The sequence below is a fragment of the Sphaeramia orbicularis genome, chromosome 16 (assembly GCF_902148855.1).
Source record: "Sphaeramia orbicularis chromosome 16, fSphaOr1.1, whole genome shotgun sequence".
In the NCBI taxonomy this organism is placed as follows: Eukaryota; Metazoa; Chordata; class Actinopteri; order Kurtiformes; family Apogonidae; genus Sphaeramia; species Sphaeramia orbicularis.
Window position 1 is genome coordinate 40,356,836 of NC_043972.1, and position 24,662 is coordinate 40,381,497.

Consider the following 24,662-nt stretch of genomic DNA (forward strand, 5'->3'; position numbering starts at 1 on the left):
TTATGGATTTGAAAGATAAACAGTACCACTGTGCTTCAGTTTCACCTTCACAGTTTGTCATGTCTTTTATGGATTGGGATTCTCTCTCTCAGTTCACCATATATTTTTTATTGGTAAGTGATTTTTTTTTTTTTTTAATCAATTACTAGAAATTTCACGCGACCCCACAAGGGGTCCCGACCCCAAGGTTGAAAAACACTGCCCTACACAAACCAAATGATACAGAAATGTGTTTCAGTACATCATAAGCACTTCATACAGTTTGAACTAGCTGGTTCATTTAAAATAATTATAAGTTATAGTTATAAAATGTAAAAAATTAAGCAGGAATTAAAACAGGTTGTACAAATCCACTCGATTTTGGCCAGAATGAATATAAAGATAGCTTTGCAGCACCTGGAGGGTTCAAATTCAAACTATTTGAACTATTGGGTCCAAATACACAAATAAATGTATGAAAGACTAATAAAAGTGGGTTTAGCTAAATATGACTCCTTTAAATCAACTCTTTGCGTTAGATCCAAAAGTGGCCACATTAGTGAGGTTCCATTGTATTCATTTTATTAGTGAATGTTCATCAAAAATTACAGTTTTAAGTGGTTTGAAGCATTTATAATGTTAATTTTGCCCCATCATCTCCTGCACCCCCCACCCCTCTTCATTTTTTTCTGGATCCGCCACTGTACACTGATAAAAAATAGATAGAAACAATGATGTACACACCAATATTTTCTGCTAGATTTCTCTTCACATGGCATGAAACAGAAGACAAAAAAGACATGGCCCCTGACAACAGGCGGTTAAGTCAACATGACGACTGTGTTGTTGTTGTTGTGTCTAGTGGAGTTATCAACTCCCCTGGTCATGTTTCATGCTGTTGAGATTATTTTAGAAACTATACCTAGACACTTGTGTAGACAGAGGTTGTTTGGATTTTAAAAGGAAAACACAGATTTAGCATCACAGTTGTGGGTTGGATTGTGGACGGATCACATTCCCACCAGAGAATGCTTGGAAGTGTACCAAGACCACCTCCCCTAAACGGTTCCGGTTCAGTTATTTTGGTCTACATCCAAGTCTAAGTGTGAATACAGTATCCACACCTGCCCAAAAGTATGGTTACGTAAGTCTGTGAGTAGAACATTGAGCTTGATTCTGATTCAACTGAGCACAATTCTGCTGTGGTGAAGACCCTAAAGCTGAATAGGACAATACTATAGTACTAACGGAGGGGTGTCAAATGTGCAGAGAAATATTCAAGAAATGTTTTGTGAAAGAGAGGGAGGCTATGATTTACGAGGAAAATTAAATTTAAAGATTCATAAAGTACGCACTACATTAAAAAGTTTCTGTATTGCCATCTGTGAAGTAAAACTGTGGAACAAATTGTGTGTGGAGATAAAAACAAATCTCAAACATCATTCAGTGTAAAAAAAGATATAAAGAATTGATTCTTGTGAGGTACAGTATTTAATAATGACAATGAGGGCTGTTTGTTTATGGATAATGCTGAATTGATAAATCTGCTGTAATTATTGAAGAAAATTTTTTGAATTATTGAGTCTGTTTGCATGACTGTACTGCTGTGATCATATTGCTGTGTATAATTCAGTTACAGTATTATGTATTTGTTGTGGTTGAATGCTAAAATTAGGAAAAATGTATTGTTTGGCTGTTGTATTAAGTTAGTGATAAAGGTGTAAAAGCACTTGAGGGGTAGGATTAAATAAGTTTATACTTCTTCCTACTCCTTTTCGACCATGCAAAATTCAGACTTGCACATATTTGAAGATAGATTCTGTTCATTTAAAAGTTATTTTGTTTTTGTTTAGGTCTTAATTTGCTTCATTTTGTTGTATTTTTTCTTTGCATGTTCGAAATAAATACATTAAATAAATAAATAAAGTGCAAAACTTACATTGAAGATATGAACAAACATAGTGACAGTCAGTTGGAGAATGAGGTGATCTCAAGTAAAATAATAACATAACTAGTGCGTTGACATGTGAGGATTCACGGATTCTACATGTGGTAGTTTTTATGCTGTTGTGTATTCATGCATGCTGTACCGCATTTGTCCAGCAGTCACCGCCAAAGTGTTCTGGCCATTGGCTATTGTATTCCAAAATTACTAATATCTCCCAAAATATTAGTCCTATCAACTTGCCGTTTTTGCTACTGTCTTCCTTGACCAAAGATACATAAGTATGCCAAACGGCAGCCATCAGCTCTTTCTGGATTTTTTGTGAATCCCCGGACACACACACGTACACACACTGAGGCCATTTGGCTTTTATAATATAGGTAGCCTATAAATAATGACAACTCCAAATTTTCCTCTTGGATTAATGTGAAAAATATAATATAACATAATGAAAACATTTACATTTACAAACTATCATTTATTTATTTATTTTCCTTTCTTTGACCAGGAAGTCCCATTGAAATTAGAAATCTATTTTGTAAGGGAGACCTGGCCAAAGTAGCAGCCATACAAAGTCAAAATTATATAAAACACACACGATACACAATGAACAATAAAACACAATAAAAAATTATTGAACTCCAGAAAAACTGTGACATTTCTCCTTCACTGCATTTTCCATGATAATTTTAAAACCACTGACAAAGATGAATGTTTGTAATTTAATTTTTGTTTATTTATTTATTTTTAAGATTATTCCATGACCATTGCGTATGGTAGGGATTTATTTTAACAATAAAATGTGAATAACCTGAACAAATATGAACAACCTGAAATGTTTAAAGAAAATTAAGCACAATTTTAACAATATTCTGCCTGTTACTGAATGTTTTGTGGTTTTGTAGATCCACTGCGATCCATAAACTGTGTTAATAATAAGCTGAGACAGTGTTGAAATTGTTCTTATTTTAAGGTTCAAGGTGCTTTATTATTTCCTAGGGCCAATTTTTTGCACAGCCAGCAGTACACACATTAAAAAACAAACAACAGATATGGTACAAAAACACAAATCACACTCTTTTCACTATTCAGGAACCTGATAGCAGCAGAAATACAAGAGTTCTTGTGTCAATTTGTCCTGCTACGTGGTAGAGTGTGGTAAATTGAGACCTTGCAGTGTTGAAATTGGTCTTATTTTTGTTCCAAAGTCCAGAATTTTAACAATATTCTGCCTGTTACCAAATGTGTTGTGCATTTGTAGATCTGATCTGTAAGGCGCAAGTATAAATACATGCATAATACAATAAGTTGAGGTATAATATTGTTAAAATTCTGGACTTAGAACTAAAATAAGAGCAATTTTAACACTACAACGTCTCATTTTATTATTGACGTAACTTACAGATGACAGTGGATTTCTCAAGAAATTTAACTTTTTTCAGGTTATTCACATTTTTTTTGTGAAAGGATAGCATGTAAATGTAAATATTTTGATAACTTAATATTATCTTTTGCACCAAAACAAAGAGAAAAAATTGGAGTTGTCATAATTTATAGGCTATTATGCTATTATTTTACTGGTCTGATCCACTTGAGATCAAATTGAGCTGAATGTGGCATCCCCGTGCTAAAGCAATTCTTTAATCAACTGAAAAAAAATAAATAAATAAAAAAAATCCCAGTCTCTTAGGCAGTATTATCTGCTTAACACATAAAGACCTAAACAGTCCAGACCAAAACCATCTACTGATCTAAAATGTTTAATACATGTTGATCCACTAATCCTATCAATATTGGTGTAAAATACAGTTTGTCGTCTTTTCATGGTCATCAGATATGATCCATTTGGACGTTCAGAGGCTCCGTAGTTACCGTGGAAACACCGTCATCTTCTACAACATTGATTCATCAGTAAAACCCATGGAGTTGGATCAATGACAGTGGATGAAGACATTTGTTTATATGTTCAATTGTTGATATTTTACTGAAAAAGTCACTTTTTCTTCAGTTTTCTCTGTTTCTGATATAATAACCTTCAACTTTAATCTGAGCTTTTATGACCATCTAATAATAATAATAATAATAATAATAATAATAATAATAATAAATTTCATTTATAAAGCACCTTTCATTCAATAGAATTTCAATGTGCTACAGACAAAAAGGAAGACTGTGGAGCCAATCTGGAGCCATAAGTATTGTACTGTATATGAAAAAATTTAATTTGAAACTGAAAATTTAAGTTTTGATCTTGAATTTTGAAAAATACAACAATGTGTTCAAATTAAAAATAAGTGTATGAAAATATTAAAATATATACAGTATGAAAGTGAAAAATGAAAATAAATAATTTATTCAAAACAAGTACCAAAGTGAATCATATTACATTTAACCTGAAAAACCTTTTCATACACTTATTTTTAATTTGAATACATTGTTGTATTTTTCAAAATTCAAAATCAAAACTTTAATTTTCAGTTTCAAATTAACTTTTTTCATATACAAAACTTATGGTCCCAGATTGGCTCCATAGACTTCCTTTTTCTCAGTAGCACATTGAAATTCTGTTGAATGAAAAGTGCTTTATCAATGCAATTTAACATTATCATTATTATTATTATTAGATGTTCATAAAAGCTCAGATTAAAGTTGAAGGTTATTATATCTTAGCGCTCCAACAATAAAATAAATAAAATACAACCTGATCCGTGAATTAAATCAAGGAAAATACCTGATTTTCACAACAAAAAAATAAAAATTAAAAAAATTAAAACAGAGGACAACATTGCAATAAATGTTAATAAATTACTTCAGAAAGGTTAAATATACAGATAAAAACCCATGGTAGAAGCCATCAGATTCAGCTCTATGTCAAACATGTTCTGAACACCTTCCATACATGTCTTGGGGTGGAAGTAAAACCCTCGCCCACTCCACAGACTTCAGTCCAGCTCCAACCTTTTCACTGCGAGGCGACTGAGCATGAACTACTGAACAACTGCACCGCTGCCGTTCAGCTAAACCCTGATCTAATCTGTCTGACACGGTCTCAATTTGAAGACCCAGCATTATATAGACCCTCCTCGCCAGACATCGTCACGATCGCTTCACATTCAGACGATAGACATCACATTAAATGACGACGTGAACCAGACCACCCTCCCACCTGTGAGCTCCTGACTGACCCTTTTATAATAGTTAGACACAAAGAAACATGAGTGTATGCCAGTCTTTTTCATTTATATGCACATAGAAAACACCACTTCACATGAAAAAACATGAAGGTAATTTAGAATTGAATTAATTTTTGTCGCATTAGATTGTCTGTTTACCTTTGTGAACTCTATTAAGTGTTTATTCAGACAGCAGCCAGAGGTTTGAATGTGGAGTGGAGGATTTTATTAAACCAGCGATCTACTGTAAATGCAGCGTCATCAATTAAAAAACTGTCTTTTTAACCCATAAAGACCCAGTGCTACTTTTGTGTCGGTTCCCACATGAATTTCGCTCTCTATTTTAACCGTTCTTAAATGATTTATCACCATTTACTATACACTACAAACAAAAACTTAAGGATATTTCTTTCTTTTTTTTTTTTGTCATTTTTGCTATTTGTAAATAAAATCATTGCTGGTCATTAAAAAAAAATGAGTTTCAATTCACACGCAAAAAAAGTAAAAAGCACTATGCAAGAAACCCAACTGAAAAAAATAGCCCAAAAATTAAAAATATCCTTAACTTTTTGTTTGTAGTGTATGTGTTTTATGTTTTTTTATCAGTTAAAATCATGTATTTTCCTATATTTAATTCACATGTAATTCATCATGTAGATGTGCATAAAAGCTCAGATTAAATTCAATGGTTATTATATCAAAATACTGAAAACTGAAGAAAAAAGTGACTTTTTCAACAAAATATAATTAACTGAACATAAACCCACTGTCTCCATCCACTGTCACTGATCCAACTCCATGGGTTTTACTGGTGAGTCAATGTTGTAGAAGATGACGGTGTTTCCACGGTAACTACGGAGCCTCTGAACATCCAAATGGGTCATATCTGATGACCGTGAAAAAACAACAAACTGTATTTTACAATAATTATTTGGATGTATTGATACGATTAGTGCCTCAACTGGTATTAAACATTTTAGATCAGTAGATTCAGAAAGTTTATTCGTCACATACATGATCATACAACATGCAGTGAAATGTATTGTGTGTCTCTCCTCCGGATACGTGCACACAACCAAACAACAAAAGGACAACAGTATAAAAGAAAAAAAAAAAAAAAAAAAACAAGTAGGCAAGTACACAATAAACTAAAAAGTATATGAATATGAATATAACTATAAAGTGTATTATATGTGCTTAGTGTGTAATGTGCAGTTGTAAGAATAAAGAGAAGTGTTTGTTGAGGATGGCCTGAGGAAAGAAGCTCCTCCTCATCCTCTCAGCGTCAGCCTTCAGGCAGAGGTAGCGTCTCCCTGAAGGCAGCAGTGAAAACAGTTTATTGCCGGGGTGAGTGCCTCCCTCAGGATTTTGGTGGCCCTGGTTCAGCAGCGTCTGGCGTATGGGTGCTTCTATGAAACTGGTCCCTAAAAACAGGACAGAGGGGCTAAAAACTCAAACCAGATGTAGACTAATGTTATGAAGCAAGTTTAGAAGCACTTTGGGTCTATTTTAAAAACAAATATTACTGAAATAAAACCCATTTTTACATTATTTTATACAAAATCCGCATGTAACACGGTAAAAAAGGACACAAAAATTACGCGCTACTATCTTTTCAAATATCTTTTTAATCTCTCACAGGTACATTCTGGGAACTGAACAAATTATGCAAGGCACAGTTTTTCACAAAAATAGCCACTGTTGCAAAACCACTCATGATTTATATGTGTTTAAACCTTTCATGCATGAATTATGAGAACCTTAGTCAATATTTTTTTCTTGACTGTTTTTATTCCTTGTTGGGCATGAAAAAAATAATGCAACTGAAATTTTTTATGACCCTATTTTTCATGGAGTTACAAAAATGTCCACTCAGCTGGACACCATGCATTTGATTTTTGAAGCAAAGAAACATGTATTTAAAACCCATGATCAGAAAGTGATAAACTGTGTGAAAACCATGAAATAAAAACATTTTTAAAGCCACTAATGCCGTTTTATCACATTTTATCATACTCTAATACTAGTTGTGACTCAATTCATGGAGGTAATATGCAAAAAAAACCAAACTTTTTGATTAAGAAAACTGTTATTACAGTCTAATAACAATTAGCAATTGATTTACACCAGGGGTATCAAACATGCGGCCCGGGGGCCAAATGCGGCCCACCAAAGGGTCCATTTCGGCCCCTGGGATGTTTTTGCCAAGTGCAAAAATTCCACAGTCTTGAATTGAATTAAGCAAAAAAAAAAACAACAACGAAAAAACGAAAAAATCTTGAATTAAGCCCAAAAAAAATCTTGAATTAAGTTAAAAAAAATCTTCAAATAAGCCAAAAAAAAAAAACAATTTCATTTAAGTAAAAAAAAAATCTTGAATTAAGCAAAAAAAAAAAAAAAAAAAAAAAAAAATCTCAAATTTAGCAAAAAATCTTGAATTAAGCCAAAAAAAAGTCTTCAGTTAAGTTAAAAAAAAAAATAAAAATCTTGAATTAAGCCAAAATAAATAAATAAATAAATAAATAAATCTTCAATTAAGTAAAAAACAAAATCTTCAATTAAGCCAAAAAAAAAATCTAGAATTAACAACTTAAATTTTTTTTCTGTTTTAGTGCAAAAACATTAAATTATGAAAATATTTACATTTGCAAATTATCCTGTAACAATAAAAGGTGAATAACCTGAACAAATATGAACAACCTGAAATGTTTAAAGAAAATTAAGCACAATTTTAACAGTTTTTCTGCCTGTTCCTCAGTGTTTAGTGTCTTTGTAGATCTGATCCATGATGCACATGTAGAAATGAGAAGTTGAGGAATAATATTGTTAAAATTGCACTAAATTTTCTTACATTTTTTAATTTAAATTTCAGTTTTTTCAGGGTTTTTTTTTTTTTTTTTTGGATAGTTTATAAAAGTAAGTATTTTCATAATTTAATGTTGTTGTTTTTTTTTTTTACATTAAAACAAAGACAAAAATTTGGAGTTGTCATTATTTATATGTTATTATGTTATTATTTTTCTGGTCCGGCCCACTGCAGATCAAATTTAGCTGAATATGGCCCCTGAACTAAAATGAGTTTGACACCCCTGATTTACACTAAAACATTAGTGCAGATCAGGTTCATCAAGAACAGCAAAGTTTTTGTTTTTTTTTTCCATTTTATTTATTTATTTAGACAAGGACAACATACATGAACCTTAAACAGGACAGATGTAGTCTGCCTGCTTGTAGCACTAGTCCACCTGTAGTCCCTGAACAGGCTGATGTTCTCATTAAAATAAACAGACATTAATAAAAACTGAAACATTAAAAAAACAGTAAAAATTAAAAAAAAAAAAAAAAAAATTAATTCACATCCAACCATTCACTCTTATTCATCCCACTGCAGTCTTTTCCACACATTAATGGTATCAATGACAGTGGATGGGTTGGTGCATAAGTGTCCACTGTGTCGGCTGATATGGAACTAAAACAGCAAAACCCATGAATATACAAGAGAACAGCTGTAGAATAACTGTCCACTGTAGTGACCAGTATGTATGAAAGCGTTAAATGGGCAGGTTTTGCATGTAACACCAGTGGACACGATGGGTTACATGCAAAACCTGGAATGAGACTGAGATTTATGAAAAACCCACGTCTGGATCAGAAAAACCACTAGGATCTCCAAATTTAACAGTGTCTTTATTTATAGCAGTATATAAGACCATTTCCAGCCATGTTTTCCAGATCAAATGCACTGACACCTAGGTAGCTTTTCTTTTTTTGGTCAATTTTGGTCCTATATTTGGGCCCAATATTTTATTAAAAGTCCATTAATTTTGGGATGGCTCAGAGCAAGAGCATAACTTCTTTTTTGCATTAATCTGAGGCCATCATTAGGTACATTCTGAAGGGAAATACAGTTGTGGAAAAAAAAATATTAAACCACCCTGGTTTTCTTCAATTTCTTGTTCATTTTAATGCCTGGTACAACTAAAGGTACAAATCTTTATTTTAGGTTAGTGAAAAAAGAATCTTAAATTCCAATGAAGCCATGCTTAAGCAGAGGGTTAAATGCTTTCTTTCAGAAATTTCCATTGGTTTAGCTCATTTGATTAATGAATAATTAAAAAAAAAACATGTTTTTTGAGAAAAGTGAAATTCCCTACATAACCAGCACTATCTGATATTAACCCTTCCATGCATAGTGGTCACTACAGTGGACAGTTACTCTACAGCTTTACTCTTGTATATTCATGGGTTTTGTTGTTTTAGTTCCATATCAGCCAATACAGTGGACACTTATGCATCATCTCATAAACTGCAATTCATACCGTTATTGTAACTTTGCTGTTCTTGATTGGTTCTTGAGTGGAAATCAGTTGTTAATATTTATTTTTTGCATATTATCTCCATGAAGTGAGTAATAACTAGTGTTAGAATATGTTAAAATGTGAGAAACATCAGATTAGCTGCATTAAACATGGTTTCATTTCACTGTCTTCATATCACTTTATGATATTGGGTTTTAAATACATGTTTCTTTGCTTCAAGAATAAAATTCATGGTGTAGCTGAGTGGACATTTTTGTAACTCCATGAAAAACAGGTTGATTTAAAAAAAAAAAAAAAAAAAATCACATTGTTTTTTTGTTTTTTTTTTCATGCCTAAAGAGGAATAAAAACACTCAGGAAAAAAAAAATCTTGATTAAGGTTCTCATAATTCATGCATGAAAGGGTTAAAATGCTTAAAAAAGCAATTCACACCAATTTTTCAGACAAAATTATTTTTATAATGATAAAAGGGCGTGTAAAAGGTCATAAAACTATATTGAAAACAGAAATATATGATTGAGATTTCAAATTATAGCAGTGATAAGTTATGTTATTATTCATTCTTAGAGAACTTTCCGAGGGACTGAATTTAGTTTGTATGAAAAGCTCCGTAATTTTCTTGAAAATCCTTTTTTGGCAAAAATTTTACTTATTGATTTTAGAAACTTAAGATGTTATACTATTGAACTACAAAAAGTTTGAAATCATTATCTCATGTCTAATTTTTTTATTCAAAGTCAACAGGCGCATGACTTGACCCTTTGACAAATATAATGATAACAACAAAAATATCTCATAAGAGTTTAATTTCAGAGCTGATATCTTGTCATTTTCCATGTTTTCTTGATAATGACCAAAATCACTTCAGTTCTTACATCAATAGCTATGGCATTGTACTGCCAAAAACAGTGCTTTTACACATTCCATGTTTTCTTTTCTGTCTATTTTAGTCACATGATACACACAGGAGTTAATAAGTGATTGCATAACCATTGTTTTTGATGACTTTTCATTGTGTAATTATTTTTTCTGCAACTTCAAGTCTAAATTTCTCTTTTATTATTGGGTCTAAAATGCTCAGGGTCCCAAAATGAACCCAGTTTCATAGAAGCACTCATTTAGCATTTGGTCGACGGTGGTTGTTTGGGTCTTTATGGATTAAAAACACCGTATATAAAGCCCAGACTTCACAGCAGCACATTGAGATAGCGATGCACTTCAATTATTTCAAAACAAGATCATAATGCAATGTTAATGCAATCTGTGTGTGTGATTAGTGTCGGTGGCCGAGGTGCAGGCCGGCTGCGCATCGCATATGATACGGTGCCAAGTCTGGTTATGGGAATAGACTTATAACAGTGCTACCTGATGTTGTTGCCCACTGAGACAGAGGGGGAAATCACATTCATTTACCAGCCTCCAATTAGTGCTGAGCTCGCATCATCATCAATTCACATACTAATTGTCCCGTGCGGCTCGTGTAGTATACCACCATCTGTGCAGATCCTCTAACTCTTGAACAGGTTATTATTTTTAGCAATTTGAAAAAGTCATGGTGGTTTTAGGATACGGGCAGGTGTAAATAGTCCCATCACATGAATTGAGAGTATTAAACTATTATTAATGCTGACAATTTTGCCACTAAAATGCTTAAAACTGACAAATAAACATAAGATATGACATTATGTCTGGCACATTGCATTGGTTTAGTTTGTTTTTTCCATACTGTAAACTCATGATGTTGTCTTTCCCATGTGACTATAACAGAAACATTTCATTAGCATAGAATGCACGCTGAAACCTCCAGGGCTGAAAAGAGAAGCCAACACGGAACCACCAAAAACTGCAGTTCCTCGAATGGCCCCTTGAGGCCAGAATGAAAAACGAGTCAATTCCCATAGACCCACATGTTAGAATGGCCAACCTCACCTCAAAAATAAACAAGATTCCAGCCTGGAGTAGCAAAAAAAAAAAAAAAAGAAAGAAATTATGTCTGTAGCTAAAGAAGGGAGTGAATTTCCAAATAATAATACTGTCCAAAAAGTCAACATTTTGTTTGATTATGGAATATATTTGCTGTTGCATCTTTTATGCCATACAGTGCTTATACAGTAATGACAATATACAAATGGTACCAGGCACAACAAACCAACAAACCCTGCCCCTTGCATGTATTGTAGCTTATTTTGGCATGGATCCAGCTGATGTCATCATGTCTATGCATGTGCTAATGTCAGTATATCAGTTGCCTCTATATATGTGCCAAGTTTGAAGTAAATTGAAATAAAATTGATCTTTTTATAGACATTTGAAATTTTGCCCATCATAAGGATTCTGTTGGGTTTCTGTAAATTGGCTTAGAGTCTGGTTTTGACCAACTCTATATATAAAGTGTCATGAGATAACTTTTTTGTTGTGATATGGTGCTATATAAATAAAATTTGATTGATTGAGTGATTTGATTGGTTTTCCCCTGTAAGTCGCTTTGGAAAAAAGTGTCTGCCAAATGCATAAACATAAACATATAAGTAAATGCAAAAAAAAAAAAAAAAAGATTTGAAAAATTTATAAATGGTAAATGACTGCACTTATATAGCGCATTTTCTACACCTTAACCCTTTCATGCATAGTGGTTGCTACAGTGGACAGCTGTTCTCTTGTATATTCATGGATTTTGTTGTTTTAGTTCCATATCAGCCAAAACAGTGGACGCTCACACTACAAAAATCTAACTCTGACTACGTATATTTTTCTCATTTCTACTCCAAATATCTCATCACACTTAAAATTAGACATAATCACCTAAAGAGGAACTTTTCAGTGAGATATAAAAACTTATTTTTAGACAATAATTCTGGAAAATCTTATTTCAAGAAATCTTACCAAGATAATTTTCACTTGTTCCATTGGCAGATTTTTTTTGCTTGAATTAAGCAAAAAAATGTTTCTCCATAGGTGATTATGTCTTATCTTAAGTGTGATTAGATATTTTTAGGGATGTCCAATATTGGCTTTTTTGCCAAAAACCAATATGTCCAATGCTTAATTTCCGATTCCGATATCTACTGATACCGCTGCCGATATATGTGGGATATTAAACTAATTTTAGGTAACATCACATATCTCCTGTCATGGAATTAACACATCATGACACAAAAGTAGCACTGGGTCTTTATGGGTTAAAAAAGGCAGTTTTTAATTGATGATGCTACATTTACAGTAGATCGCTGATTGTCATCTTCTACAACATTGATTACCTCCGCCAAGGAGGTTATGTTTTTGCCAGGGTTTGTTTGTTCGTCTGTTTGTCTGTCCGTTAGTGTGCAACATAACTCAAAAAGTTATGGACAGATTTTGATGAAATTTTCAGGGTTTGTTGGAAATGGGATAAGGAAGAAATGATTAACTTTTGGGGGTGATCCGGAAGAAATCCTGGATTCTGGATCACTTTGAAATTTTCGTTAACATTGTGGTAAATGGGGCCAAAATTTTTGTTTCCCAATATCTCGCTTAATTATTGACCAAAACTCATGAAATTTAACTCAGGAATTGACAATGGGGTCCTCTATCACATTTCAAAGGCTGATCCGGATCTGATCCAGAAGGTGGATTTTATCTCAATTTATATAAAAAATGGGGATGCCCTTACTTTTTGGCCTACTGTGCCTTTAATATTAAAGGTAGAAATTTCTGACAAGCGCCATCGTGTAGCTCAGTCAGTTCCACATCGGGAGTATGCCACCGGATTTCATGTAGCTTTAATACTTAAGGAGCTAGATCCAGAAGAAAACCGCCATTACGAGAAATGTGATTTTCGTGAATAACTACTGAACTAATAAGGATATAATTATGAATCCAGTTGCTAATGGTATGTTTTCATGGTCAAGGAATCTTAAAATATAGGTAAAATAAATATGGGACTAATATTTATGGTGGAAATCACAATATGGGGGAATTGTGCAAATCTCATGCAGTTTGACTCAGGGATTTACAATGGGGTGTTCTATCAAATGGCAAAGACTGATCCGGATCTGATCCAGATTGCGGATCTTATCACAATTTATATGTGTTCTATCAAATCGCAAAGACTGATCCGGATCTTTTAAAAAAATAAATGTAGGATTTGTATCACCGATTATGTGGGGAATTTTTGCGCTTGGCGGAGGTCTGTGCTCTCCAAGTGCTTTTGTAGTTCATTAGTAAAACCCATGGAGTTGGATCAGTGACAGTGGATGGACACACTTGTTTTATGTTCAGTTATTGATATATTTGCTGAAAAACGTCACTTAATCTTCAGTTTTCTCTGTTTTGATATAATAACCTTTGAATTTACTGAGTTTTTGTGAACATCTAAATTAAATATAGGACATTAAATACAAGAAAATATATGATTTACATTGAAGAATACAAAATATTCACAGTAATTTTAAAATACATGATGATAAATCACTTAAGAAAAGTTCAAATGACACAAAAGTAGTACTGGGTCTTTATGGGTTAACTTAGACCTGAGCAACTGAAGCAACCCCAGACCATAACACTGCCCCCATAGGCTTGTACTGTAGGCACTAGGCATCATCACTGTCATCATCATCATCATCATCATCATCATCATCATCATCTCGTCTCTTGTGTCACCAGGCTTCTCCATTTAGGTTGATCCCAGGCTAAAGGCCTGGCTTCAGTCAATAACAGTCCCAGTTGTTTAAGGTCCCGGGTACTAATCAGTCTGTTACAAGAGGTCCCATGGGGTCTGGGGCTGAAGTGGAGGATTGCAAGTGTGTGATTTTCAATGTCTTCAATCACTTCATCCACCTCTCTTTACAGCCCATCACAGTGGAACAGGGTCAATCTGGACTCATCAGACCACATGACCTTTTTTTCCATTGGAACACAGTCCAGTCTTTACCTGGTAAACTGATGGTCGCTTAAATATACTTTGCTACATCAAGAAATTTAAGTGCATTATTTTGGCCGGGCAGTGTACAGTGGTGGAAAAATTATTGGACCACTCCTGTTTTCTTCAATTTCTTGTTCATTTTAATGCCTGGTACAACTAAAGGTACATTTGTTTGGACAAATATAATGATAACAGCAAAGATAGCTCATAGGAGTTTAATTTCAGAGCTGATATCTAACCATGTTCCATGTTTTCTTGATAATAACCAAAATCACTTCAAGGTCAAGGTTACTTTATTTATACCCGTAGGAGGATTTGTTTTGCAGTCTAGGTGATTGCCTTGGCATTACAACAACACATACATTGAACATGCAAGACAGGCACTTGATTGCGCTTACAGACAGGACAAAAAGACAGGACAAAAAGTGCTCAGTGTTCCACCATTCATCTGTATAGCAGCATGGATAAGTAAAAGAATAAAATAAATAAGATCAAATAAATAAAAACAAGATGCAATAAAAACACAATAAAAACCAGAAAAGATAAAATAAAAACAATCTAGGATAAAAACCAGGATAAGAACATAAAATTAAAACATTTAAAAACTTCAGTTCTTACATCAATATCTGTGGCATTGTACTGGCAAAAACAGTGCTTTTAGGCCATATTTTCTTTTCTGTCTGTTTTAGTCACATGATACACACAGGAGTTAGTACTTGATTGCATAACCATTGTTTAAGATGACTTTTGATGGTCTAATCATTTTTTCCACGACTGTGTATTTAGATTTAGGTGCATAATGATGAAAGTGGCTACTACGGTAGTGGTAAAGACCAAAGTAGAAATGTCTGTTTCAAACGTTATCAAGCATCACTGCCAGAGGGCACCGCTCTGAATGATGATACTGGCAAAATATGAGGAAGAAGAGTGAAGGTTTTTGAGTAAAGAAGAAAAAAGTCCACAATAACAAACGTGATGATGACAGAGATACTAGTAATACTGATATTTAGACATATTGTTCTACTAGTGGGACTGTGCAGTTTATGTGATGCAATGTTATTTATTGTATCCAGTGTGCAATGTTGATTAATTAGTATTTTCTTCCTCTTCTTCTTCTCATTATTATTGTTACTAGTAGTAGTAGTAGTAGAAGTAGCAGTAATAGTAGTAGAAGTAGTATTAATACTACTACAACTTACATACTTATATTACTTATTACTTACTCATTACTTGTTTATATATCATTGTTACAACTATTATTACTATTATCACTTCATCATAATCACTATTATGTACATATACAGGGTGGGGAAGCAAAATTTACAATGAACATTTAGTTGTTTTTTCTCAGCAGCCACTACGTCAGTTGTTTTGAAACCAAACATATATTGATGTCATAATCATACCTAACACTATTATCCATACCTTTTCAGAAACTTTTGCCCATATGAGTAATCAGGAAAGCAAACGTCAAAGAGTGTGTGATTTGCTGAATGCACTCGTCACACCAAAGGAGATTTCAAAAATAGTTGGAGTGTCCATAAAGACTGTTTATAATGGAAAGAAGAGAATGACTATGAGCAAAACTATTACGAGAAAGTCTGGAAGATACTATTAAAGAAGAATGGGAGAAGTTGTCACCTGAATATTTGAGGAACACTTGCGCAAGTTTCAGGAAGTGTGTGAAGGCAGTTATTGAGAAAGAAGGAGGACACATAGAATAAAAACATTTTCTATTATGTACATTTTCTTTTGGCAAATAAATTCTCATGACTTTCAATAAACTAATTGGTCATACACTGTCTTTCAATCCCTGCCTCAAAATATTGTAAATTTTGCTTCCCCACCCTGTACATACATACTTTATACATTATTTATTATTATTACTAATTTATTATTGATTTCTACAAGGGATTTTATGCCCAATATTGGCATAAAAATGTAATATTGGTGAATATCGTTATCGTTTTTTTTGCCTATCATTAAAACCGATAAAATAATGCCTTGATTTCACTGGCATTTACCAACGCGTAAATGAAGCATTGTTTGTAGCTGAAAGAAATGTGCAGTTTTCAAAACTGTACAGTAGAGTTGCCACACTGTAATAGACTCATGGAGGGAGGGAGAGAAAATAAATAAATATGGCATTTTTTCCACAGTTTAAGTTGAAGTATGTATTCTTTGTACAGACAGTGTTTACATTTTGAAAACCTTGCTGCATTTGAGAATGCATCCAATGGGGCATCACAATAAAATTAGGCATGATGTGTTAATTCCATGACAGGAGATATGTGATGTTACCTAAAATTAGTTTAATATCCCACATATATCGGCAGCGGTATCGGCAGATATCAGAATCGGAAATTAAGCATTGGACAATATTGGCATATCGGTTTTTGGCAAAAAAGCCAATATCGGACATCCCTAATTTCTACTAGTACTTTCTAGTGTGTAATTGTCTGATTTTCACTACTGTTCTTATAGCTATTGCTATTACTATTTCATTTCTGTTTGTCTTATAATATTGCTCATATGTATTCATTCAGTGTTGTACTGAACCTTAATTTCCTAAGGACTGCCCAAAGGATCTGTCAAGTTATATCTAATCTAATCTAATCTAATCTAATCTAATCTAATCTAATATAGGAAGGGAAGTTGTAAATATATGTAGTTTTTCACCAACTCACACAGTCACTCTTTGAAAAATCTGGCCATTTCTTGAAATTATTGTCTTCAAATCACTAAACACTGCCCCTAATGGTTCCCGATGGTACTGCTCTGTATTCTCTGTTAGGGTTGTCATCCGCAAGCTCCCAGAGGACAAACAGAAAAACAGACGTAATGAACACAGAGGATGAACACAACACTCTGTCTGTTTGTATATGTATGCGTATGTAACACAGAGTATAAATGGGCCTTTAGACTTTGTGTCTGTGTGTATAAGCTGTATGTTTTTGTTGCCTATGTATTTTACTTCTGATTTTATTGTAAAACAGTTTGTGAAATTTTTCTGCAAAAAGTGCTAAATAACCTTTATTATTATTATTATTATTATTATTATTATTATTATTATTATTATTATTATTATTTCTATGAGTGCCCTATAAAGGGTTAACACAGATCCCACTCAGGCCATTCATGATGCCAGCTTTGTCCAAACAACCACATCAGCATAATAGTCCTCCAGTTTATGATTTTCGATAGCCAGCAATTTACAATCAAGTGCAACAGAAAAAAACATCAGCATCCAGTATGATGTATGACAAACATGTCAGAAATATGAGCACACAGTTGTTTTCAGTAATGGTAGATGACTTCATCCTCTGCTCAGAGGGTAAGGTTCTCCTGGACGTCATTGTCTCCACAGTGGTTTCTTGGTCGGTAAACTAGCTGTTGGCTGTTTATTCTTTTAATCCCTTAGTGGTGGGTGACACATAGAACACATCAGAATGCTACACCACAGTCTCACAGTGCCAACTTTCCTTTTACATAAACAGATCATTTCTGTCAAGGTCGGGCTTATCATTTTAATGACAAAAAAAAACTAATTTAAGAGGCTTCACATGAAGGACTACAGTTACAAAACAGCAGAAAATAAAGTAATTCTGTGAAGCCTATTAGGAATATAAGAGTTAAAACTATTTAATAATAACACATTACACAACATTATTAACCCATAAAGACCCAAACATCCACTGGTGACCTAAATCATTTACTGATCTAAACTGTTTAATACCTGCTGATCCACTAATTCTATCAATCCATGTAAATAATTGGTGTAAAATGCAGTTTCTCATCTTTTCATGGTCATCATATATGACCCATTTGGACGTTCAGAGGCTCCGTAGTTACTGTGGAAACACCGTCATCTTCTACAGCATTGATTCACCAGTAAAACCCATGGAGTTGAATCAATGACAATGTATAGAGACACTTGGTTTATGTTCAGTTAATTAAATTTTGCTGAAAAAGTCACGTTTTTCTTCAGTTTTCATTATTGTGATATAATAACCATTGAAGTTAATCTGAACTTTTGTGAACATCTAAATGATTAGTGAATTAAATATAGGAAAATACATGATTTTAACTGAAAAAAACATAAAATACAATTATATATAATTATATATGAACATGGAAACACTGTCGTCTACAGCATTAATTCACCAGTAAAACCCATGGAGTTGGATCAGTGACAGTGGATGGAGACACTGGGCCTATGTTCAGTTAATAATAGATTTTACTAAAAAAGTAACTTTTTTTCTGTTTTCTCTGTTTCTGATATAATAACCCTGAACTTCAATCTGAGGTTTTATAAACATCTACATCACAGGTGTCAAACATGTGGCCCGGGGGCCAAATCTGACCCGCCAAAGGTTCCATTCCGGCCCGCGGGATGAAAGTGCAAAAATGAACCTGAACAGTCAAGGTTGTCAGAATCATTTTGGTTCAGATTCCACACACCAATGTGATCTACAGTAAAAATAACAACACAATAACCCATAGATAATGACAACGACAAAGTTTCTTTATTTCTTATTTCACTGTGAAAATATTTACATTTACAAAACTTTTCTTTCACAATAAAACGCAAATAAATACAGAAATAAAAAAGAGATGAACAACCCAAAATGTGCAATTTTAACAATATTCTGCCTGTTACTAAATGTTTTGTGCATTTATGGATCCACTGTGATCTGTAGTTGTGTTAATAATAATAAGAGATGGAATATTGTAGAAATTGTTCAAATTTTAGTTCCAAACTCCAAAATTTTAACAATATTCTGCCTGTTACCAAATGTTTATGTGGCACTGTGTGTAAATGTACATATATAAATAATAAGTCGAAGCATAATATTGTTAAAATTGCACTAATTTTTCAAATGGCATTTCTGTTTTTTTCAGGTTATTCACATCATTTTTGTAAAATGTAAATATTTTCATAATGTAATTGTTTTTTTTTTGTTTTTTGTACTAAAACAAAGGAAAAACTTGGATTTGTCATTATTTATAGGCTATTAAGTCATTATTTTACTGGTGTGGACCACTTCAAGTCAAATTGGGCTAAATATGGTCCTGAACCAAAATGAGTTTGACACCCCTGATCTACATGATCAGTGAATTAAATACAGGAAAATACATGATTTTCACTAAAGAATACAAAATACACAGCATAATGTTAGAAAAAAAATGTTGATAAATCGCTTAAGAAAGGTGAAAAATAGAGAATAGAAAATTCACTTGGGAACTGTCACCAAAATAGCACCATTGTAACGTACAGTTTCAATCATGAGGAAAAAGTATTTTACTGACAGAACACCAGATGGAAATGTGAGCACAGCAGCCAGAAAACAACATATCTACTTTGGATAAAAGTGCTAGGTGCTAAATTACACTGCAGTGCTCCTTCTGTGGTAAAATAAAACCATGATAGGTCACCTGGGAGTAAGTGGAGCTGTTTACCCTCAAGTTTAGCAGGGACCTTGGAGTTGAAGCTTAAGTGTTTTAAAAGCTAACATGGAAGCGAGATGGCAATGAAACAGACCTTATTTGCCCTGCAGTCAATAAAAAAACAATTTCACAAAGTTGCAGAAGTAAAAACCTGTTCAGAAATAAAAAGCTTTCCCTCTGAAATATCCTTTTAACAGCATTTAGTTTGTAAACTGGGACAGTCTGTGTCACACTGAGCATTAATCCAAAAATATCAGTCTCGTAGACATGTTCCACCCTTATAGTTCTATAATTGAATATAATGCACATTTCATTCTGTTTAATGTACTTCTGTTGTATGTCACTGGCATCTCTGAGAATGAAAATCTGGTGGGAATCATCAGTGGACAATAAATACACATGGATATAAATAGAATACAGTCAAGACAGTAGCAAGAATAATGTGTGACCATCATTTTCGGAAGCTGATGCTCTAACAGATGGAACAAATAGTTACTCTTTTAGTGGTGTTAAAGTATCTGCCCATTACACAGATGGGCTGTGAATACCGGGGGGGGGGGGGGGGGGGCTGAGCATAGATGTAATATAAATAGTGGATGAACCTTCCATGATGTCATCCATTGGTTTGTGAAGTGTAAATATAAAGCCTAATGAAACTGGAACAGATATAAAATACTGACCAGACCACCTACCATTGTAATGATAACAGCCAAGTCATGAAATGGATAAATATTTACACCTGAGCTAATTAGCAGGCTAGCTAGCAGACCATGTAATTTTGCACAAGTTAATGCTAACATCAATTACTGCGGTTGTTTTACACTGATTATTACTTCCTTTGACAGTCTTGTTTGTATAACTCCTTAAATTCAAGTACAACAGAGCTGGCTGTTAGAATGAAAAACTCTTTTTTTTAATAAACCAAAGCTCTGAATGTTGACTTGGCCGTTGAGCTAATGCTAGCTGTCAATCCAAGCTTATGGCAGAAACAGACACACTCACCTGTCAATCAAAGCAGCCACACCCATAATGATCAACATCTTTGGCTTCTATATATCATATTATAACAAAGGACAAAATTCAATTCACACTATACTATACTAGACTAGACTAGACGATCTACTATACTATGCTATGTTATGTTAAACTATACTATAGTTACACTACACTATACAATGCTATACTATACTATGTTACGCAACATTACGCTATACTATGCTACACTACACTATGCCATGCTATACTATACTATGCTATACTATATTCTGCTATGCTATACTATACTATGCGACACTATGCTGTACTATACTATGCTACACTACACTATACTGTACTATGCTATGATATACTAGACTAGACTATGCTATGTTATGCTATACTGTTCTATACTATGCTATGCTACAGTATACTGTACTATGCTATACTACACTACACAACATATACTATGCTACACTATGCGATACTACACTACACTATACTATGCTATGCTACATTACGCTATACTATGCTACACTACACTACATATAGTATGCTACACTATGCTATACTATACTATATTACACTACACTATACTATGCTATGCTATACTATGCTATGCTACACTACGCTATACTTTGCTACGCTACACTATACTATGATATATTATGCTATACTATCCTATGCAGTGCTATGCTATACTATACTATGCTACGCTACACTACACTATACTATACTATGCTATGCTATACTATGTTATACTACATCATATTATACTATACTATGCTATGCTACACTATGCTATACTATGCTACGCTATACTATGCTATACTACACCATATTATACTATGCTATGCTATACTATGGTACGCTACACTACACTGTGCTATGCTATACTATGCTATACTACACCATATTATACTATGCTATACTATGCTATGCTACACTACACTATACTTTGCTACGCTACACTATACTATGATATACCATGCTATACTATCCTATGCAGTGCTATGCTATACTATACTATGCTACGCTACACTACACTATGCTATACTATGCTATAGTACATCATATTATACTACGCTATGCTATACTATTCTATGCTACACTATGCTATGCTATACTACACCATATTATACTATGCTATACTATACTATGCTATACTATGCTATACTACACCATATTATACTATGCTATGCTATACTATACTATGCTACACTACACTATACTATGCTATACTATGCTATACTACACCATATTATACTATGCTATGCTATACTATACTATGCTATACTACACCATATTATACTATGCTATGCTATACTATACTATGCTATACTACACCATATTATACTATGCTATGCTATACTATACTATGCTATGCTACACTACACTATACTATGCTATACTATGCTATACTACACCATATTATACTATGCTATGCTATACTATACTATGCTATACTACACCATATTATACTATGCTATGCTATACTATACTATGCTATACTACACCATATTATACTATGCTATGCTATACTATACTATGCTATGCTACACTACACTATACTATGCTATACTATGCTATACTACACCATATTATACTATGCTATGCTATACTCTACTATGCTATACTACACCATATTATACTATGCTATGCTATACTATACTATGCTATACTACACCATATTATACTATGCTATGCTATACTATACTATGCTATGCTACACTACACTATACTATGCTATACTATGCTATACTACACCATATTATACTATGCTATGCTATACTCTACTATACTCTAATATAACTGTTTTTGTGCCACATAAATTAAGTCATTTTTGGAGCCAGCCCCCAGTGGGCAGACTTTCACAGTTCTACGTTAGCCTCCCTTCTGTGCCGTGTGATACTGATTAACTGACACAGTAACACACTAAGTAGCCCGAGCCCCTACGAACCTACTGTTAGCTTGGTTCCGCTCTCAAGGCGTGGGATAAACAGGGTAACCCTTTATCATCCTGCACCCTCCTCCTCATGATACACCCCACTGAGCGGCACCAAAGCACCGTGACCTCCTTTCTGGGCTCGACATTTCTTGTATGTTAAAAAAATAAAACTCATACTGAAACTAAGTTCAGGGAGATGGGGCTTTGCCCAGTCTACACCTCACCCCACCCCACCCCACCCCTCGCCTCAGGCCACTTGTGCCACCTCAGGGTGACCCCCACATTACTGCACCTGCTGAGGCCCAGACTTGAGTCCAGCTGGCTGTTTTCTGGGCTGACCAGCAGGCATTATATTATATTATATATACAGTGTCCCCTAGAACTCCTTAGTGCACTTTGTCCACAAGCACTTACTCACCTTCTTGATCGTCCTCTTTCTTATACACACACATGCTTTGCTGCTGTGTGTTGTGGAAACTCTGCACTGCATGTTTACACCATATGACATTTCACACCCACATGAAAGAAAAAAATGCTAATGTGCTAAGTGCTGAAATGCTACTTTTTTTTTTTTTTTTTTTTTTTTGCCTTTTTCTACCTAAATTATGATGATGATAAATTTGTGTGGCCCTAAATCTGGGGTGTCAAACTCATTTTAGTTCAAAGGCCACATTCACTCAAATATAAGTGGACCAGACCAGTCCAATAATAACAGTGGAAAAAGTAAAAACTACATTATGGAAATATTTACATGTACTAAGTTTTCTTAAAAATCTGAATAATACAAAAAACCTGAAATGTCTTAAGAAAAATAAATGTAATTTTAACAATATATTTATATTACAACTTACAGATCACAATGCATCTACAAATACACAATACATTAGTAACAGGCAGAATATTGATAAAATTACACTTATTTTTCTTTAGACATTTCAGGTTGTTCATATTTGTTCAGGTTATTTACATTTTTTGTAAAAGGATAGTTTGTAAATATAAATATTTTCATGTAATTTTACTATATTAACCTAAAACAAAGAGAAATCATGATTATTTATAGGTTATTATGTTTTTGTTGTTTTTCTCCTTGGCTTTTGAAACCATGTGAGATGTTTGAAGGTATTATCTTTATTCTATTTTTTTTATTTGGTAGTGGTTTATTGTTCTTATTTGTCTGTTCTATTTATGTATGTATGTATGTATGTATGTATGTATGTATGTATTTATTTGTTTGTTTGTTTGTTTGTTTTTATTTGTATGGCTTTTTAATCTATTCTTGTATTTTATTCTTTTTATTTAGGTTTTATTTATTCTTCTGTAAAGCACTTTTTTTTTTCTTTTTTGTACAGTTTCTATGTCTTTAAATCTATTCTGTATTTTATTCTTCTATTTTAGTTGTAATAATTATTCTTATGTACAGCACTTTGGTTCGCTGCAGTTGTTTTAAAGTGCTTTACAAATAAAGTTGGATTGGATTGGATATTATTGTACTAGTCTGACCCACTTGAGACCATAATGGGCTGTATATGGAATCTGAACTAAAATTATTTTCAGACCCTTTATTTAGGGCCACATAAATTTGCCATCATCATAAATTAAGTAGAAAAAGGAAAAAAAAAAAAAAAAAAAAAAAGTAGCATTTCAGCATTTAGCACACAAGCATTTTTTTTTTCTTTCATGTGGGTGTGAAATGTCATATGGTGTAAACATGCAGTGCAGAGATTCCACAACACACAGCAGCAAAGCATGTGCAATTTTTGCATTTCACAAATTCATCTAACGGCCAGGATTGGACCCTTTGATGGACCAGTTTAGACCTGCGGGCCATATGTTTGACACCTGTGTCCTAAATGTTTTACCTCCCTCTTCTCCAAAGCACTGGACTACTTACCCTACATCAAAACTGGCCCGCCAAAGGGTCCAATCCAGCCCGTGGGATAAATTTGTGAAATACAAAATTTACACTGAAGATAT